This window comes from Triturus cristatus, chromosome 5_2 (genome assembly GCF_964204655.1).
Source record: "Triturus cristatus chromosome 5_2, aTriCri1.1, whole genome shotgun sequence".
NCBI classification, from domain to species: domain Eukaryota; kingdom Metazoa; phylum Chordata; class Amphibia; order Caudata; family Salamandridae; genus Triturus; species Triturus cristatus.
The window spans coordinates 758,479,161-758,484,074 of record NC_140588.1 but is presented as its reverse complement, the minus strand read 5'-3'; the positions used below and the strand labels follow the sequence as shown (position 1 = coordinate 758,484,074).

General features: G+C 38.3%; 1 long non-coding RNA gene across 1 annotated transcript; it reads right to left on the bottom strand.

Annotated features, from left to right (window-relative positions):
• Positions 1–2,420: 2,420 nt before the first annotated feature.
• On the bottom strand, positions 2,421–4,447 carry LOC146829230 (uncharacterized). The gene is made up of 4 exons (XR_014961939.1): positions 4,379–4,447; positions 3,762–3,869; positions 3,147–3,242; positions 2,421–2,815 (listed from the first exon to the last, which is right to left on the bottom strand). It is a non-coding gene; the product is annotated as an uncharacterized LOC146829230 (long non-coding RNA).
• Positions 4,448–4,914: the final 467 nt, after the last annotated feature.

The following is a 4,914-nucleotide window of genomic DNA, read 5'->3' as shown; positions in this document are numbered from 1 at the left end:
TGTGTGAGAGAGAGAGAGAGCCTGTGTGTGTGTATATGTACCTTTATGTGTTATTCTGCACCTTTGTGATTGTAAGTGCGCACATGACTCAATGGGTCTGTAGCAGTATATTTTACAATGTGAGTCCTTAGATGTATATGACTACCTCTGCGTGATTGTGTGTGACTCATTAGCTATGTTCATGTTTTTTCTTGGCAGCATGTGTTCATATACCAATGATCAAGGCCAAGTCGGGTCGAAACACATTGGGTTTGTTCATTAAATCATCACAGCATAACAGATCTGGAGTGGGTGCACGTTTTCTGCTGCAGCAAAACAGCGAATATTTTTGGGTCATAGTAAGGGGATATAGATATATATGTATATATATATATATATATATTACCTACTGGCGGTCGCCAGTAGGTAGTTATAGTTAGGACCACGTTTCCATAGGAAATCCGCAACATTCTATTTTGAATAACTTTGGCACCGGTCGACGAATCCTCGCGAATTTTTCAAAATAGGTGGGGCGCTACGCTCCGCTCCTACCCTGAAAGTCTCGGGGGGATTCGTCAAGCGGGGGCTGAGATAAAAGGGGGGTCCCAAAACGCGTTTTTCCCATGCATTTTTCCATAGGACCTTTAGACAGGGCTACAGCCCGAACGGCTGAACAGAATTACTAGAAATTTGGCAGAGAGGTAGTCCTCAGGTCAAGGAAGTGCCTTTTGTAGGTTTGGTGTAAATCTGTTCAGTAGATTCTGAGAAAATAGCCTTTAAATCAATATATATATCTGTGGCAGCTTACGGTGCGCTTACCGTACGCGTACGGTGGCGTGCGCGAGCGCGATTCTGATTGGCTCTTAGATCTTAGTAAACATTCGAATCGGCCGAAACCAGGAAGCGGCGGCCGCCATTTTCTCTCTCGCACTGAGAGTGATCTTTAAAATATAAAGCCCAAAAACATGTAAAGGGGCTGTTTAGACAGCTCCCACACACATAGCCATGTTGAGGTAGTCCCCAAAGATCCCCCAAGGCCAAAAACGGAATTTTTATTTTTTCGCCAATTTCGCCGATTACGCTTACCGTACGCGTACGGTAAAAAATTATAAAAAAAAAAAATTATCCACACTCTCCCCACCCCGTGTGCAATTGGTGGTCGAAGGACACCAATTGTGCATGGCTTATTCCAGCTGAGATAAACTATAATATTTAAAAAAAAAATAATAAAAAAAAAAATTATCCACACTCTCTCCACCCCGTGTGCAAATGGTGCCCGAAGGGCACCATTTGTGCATGGCTTATAAAAATTACTAAAAATTAAAATATTACCTTTCAAAACGAAGTGCATCATATGTCCTCCATGTGCGCACGGTGCGCGAAGCGCATCGTGCGTACATGGCCCATCTAGCGTAACGTGGGCACGCGGTGCGCGTAGCGCACCGCGTGCCCACCGTGCGTGCACGGCACTAACTGCGTAAAGTGGGCGCGCGGTGCGCGAAGCGCACCGCGTGCTTACTGTGCGCGAAGCGCACCGCGTGCTTACTGTGCGCGCACGGTGCGCGAAGCGCACCGTGCGCGCACGGAACGAACTGCGTTAAGTGGGCGCGCACGCCACAAGTGGCGTAAAGTAACTTAGCATTTAAAAAACCGTACAAATTCACTGAAAAAACCATAGGTTTCACACACGTTATAGTTAGGAATTAGCATTTAAAAAACCTTGCTAATTCACTGAAAAAACCATAGGTTTCACACATGTTATAGTTAGCTGGACATTTTACTGATAAAAAACCAATGAAATTCCCCCGTTATAGTTACTGTAGGCAACTATAACTCACGCGACCGTAATCCTCTGCTGATGACATATGTGTCTTTATGAAAAAAAAATATTTGTAATATATGTATAGCTAAAAGTTAATGGAAGAAGACATGGGCAAATAAGTGTCTAAATACAGTATTAGCATCAGCAGAGGATTGCGGTCGCGTGAGTTATAGTTGCCTACAGTAACTATAACGGGGGAATTTCATTGGTTTTTTATCAGTAAAATGTCCAGCTAACTATAACATGTGTGAAACCTATGGTTTTTTCAGTGAATATATATATATATATATATATATATATATATACTGAAAAAAACAAAGGTTTCAGGGGCGTTATAGTTAGGAATTGGCATTTAAAAAACCTTAGAAATTCAATGAAAAAACCATAGGTTTCAGGGGCGTTATAGTTAGCTGGACATTTCCCTCGTACAAAACCCTAGAAATTCCCCTGTTATAGTTAGTTCAGCTAACTATAACTCGCGCCCCCGCAATGCACTGCTGATGACGTCACATATTACATCACTCATGACTTGGTCAGTGACATCACTGATGACATCACTGATGACATCTCAAATGATATCACTGATGACATCATTGATGACGTCAGTAAGGGTAAAAAGGAGGGCAAGGATAATAAATCGGAGTGTGCAGAAAATTATATATTAGCTCTAGATAATATCCCAGTGGTGTATAAATGAAAATATATATATAGGTGAAAAAGAAGCTAACAATTTTTATAGACAATATATTTTTTTAAATATTTTTGTTTGTTTGTAGTAGTTATTATGAATCAATAAATATTCCTAGTAACTCTTATTTGATACATGGACAATGATAATTTCTAAAATAACTATATTATTTAAATAATACACAGAATGAGATACATAATCTGACATGTAACATGACCAAAAGTATATATGTACATAGAACAAGACAGAACCCTAATGACGATGATTTTCTTCACACAACGCGTTTCGGCTAAGCCTTCATCAGGTGTCCGTTCATGATGATTTAACTAAACAAAAACAAATCAATTTATTTACAAACAGATAAATAATTATCTAGAGTTAATCACTAATAAAAAGCTCAACAAATGAGCTTATAGCACACAAGTACATGTTTAGCATGATGCAAAAAGTTAAAGATTCCTAACTAACATTCCAACAAGATTTGATAAGTGAAAGAAACACAATTATAGAATAAGTGATTGTCAAGAATTGACAAGAAAAAGTAAAGAATAGACCTCACCCAAGTGCATAAGAAAATAAATAAGGCACTAAAATAAAGTGATAATAAATCACTGAGTTGACAATAAGATAAATAGAAGTAGAATATAATAAATGTACCTGAATAGTAATTTAAGCAAAAGGAACACTAGATAACCATGGTCCTAGATAAGCGAACAATCTCCAATATGAACTGGAATCTGATCTAAAAAAGAGCTGAAACAAAAATAAACATGAAAGTTGAAAATAAAAAATAATGAAAAACAAAAGATGACAAGAAATATGGCCTAGTTATGTGCCATAAGATAATATATACCTGTAATGGGCCAAACGTAAGCCTCTATTCACAAGCTGACCCCAGAACTGTATTAAATGGGGTTTAAAGATACACAAGCCTGGTACCTGATGTAAAAGAGAAGAAGGCCCACAATAAGGATATCGTATTACCTGATGTGCCGTAAAGGCCCACTACTGATCAAAATACTTGAGCTGACTAAAACCTCACTGCGTGTAATGTGAAGAGTATAAAGGAAGTTACCTTAAGTTCCTTTATAAATGGGTTAGATCTTTAAATACTGCTAATCAGACGGACCAAGTCGGTCAATGATAGTAGAAAAATGGTTGACCTAAAGGAATACATAAAAAAGAAATATAATCCAGGTGAATAATATTGATTAAAAAAAAAACCCCATGGGAGGAATACTCTCCCTGTCTAAACACGAGAAAGAAACTGACCTGCTAATAAACATGATGCCAGAGCCTACTTCCTGAGTCTTGTATCGGTACATTTGATGTATGTCATTCTTCTCAGTTGTGCAGCCTCTGTTTGATATGTAAATTCAGCTAAAGAAAAACCAAACGAGAAATTATAAAGTGAATGTATAATAATGAGCCGTGTATATGCCTGAATCATGGAACATGACAAAATAAAACCTAAAGTCTCTAATGTTGCGGTAAATAAATATAATATTGAAGCCAGACAGACAGACCAATGTCACCAACTGTGACAGATTAAATGGCTAGGCAGCTCACCTTGGGTGTAAACACGGCTTGATAGAGGTAAAAGAATGCACACAAACCAGAAAGGTCGGATGCATGCCACTAAATGTGAAAGAACACTGATAACTAACTATTCAGCTGGAAGCAGATAACCGCATCTATTGCACTAATCAGGCTCAAATAATGAAACAAAGTCCCAAAACGGGCCATGCTAAATGTGGGTAGACCTCGGTGAAAGTAACCATGCGTAAAAATAAAGCAAGCGCAGGTAAAACATTTCAGAAATGCATCCAATAATGTCCGGCAGTAATTAATTAAGGAAACAAAGGTGGAAGGGGACAAGCATAACTTACTGTTTGACAGAGTTCTGGCACGAATAAGGGCGCGAAGCTTATGGTGTAAGATGGAGTGCTCTTTTTAGGTGCTCAGCGTGGAGAACATGAAGAGCACAAACATTGAAATGGAGATAGGCATAATGGTGATCAAAAACGGACTAGAAGTGCAGAAAGTAAACTTCTAAAAGAAGCGCCATATTGGTATGGGGACTGGCCCAACAGGACGAAATGTTTACTAAATTTGCATTGAATAATTAACAGGGAAAAGAGTATAGATTAACCAAAAATGGAAACCATGCCTCAAATGTGATTTAAAAGAATCAGAATCACATATGTTTCCAATATTAAAAATAATGCAGCAAAATCCATACACAACAACGGATTAACTCAGGATATGTTAAAGTGAAAATGGAAAAATAGTAAACATTAATGCAAGAATTAAAAAAGCGACAGAAGTTCTAACCACTGTATTTAATAGCTTGATCCCCCGGGATTTCTTGATTGAGTCCTATTGTTGCTGTACCCAGAGTAAAAATCCAGAAAACTTCTCTTAA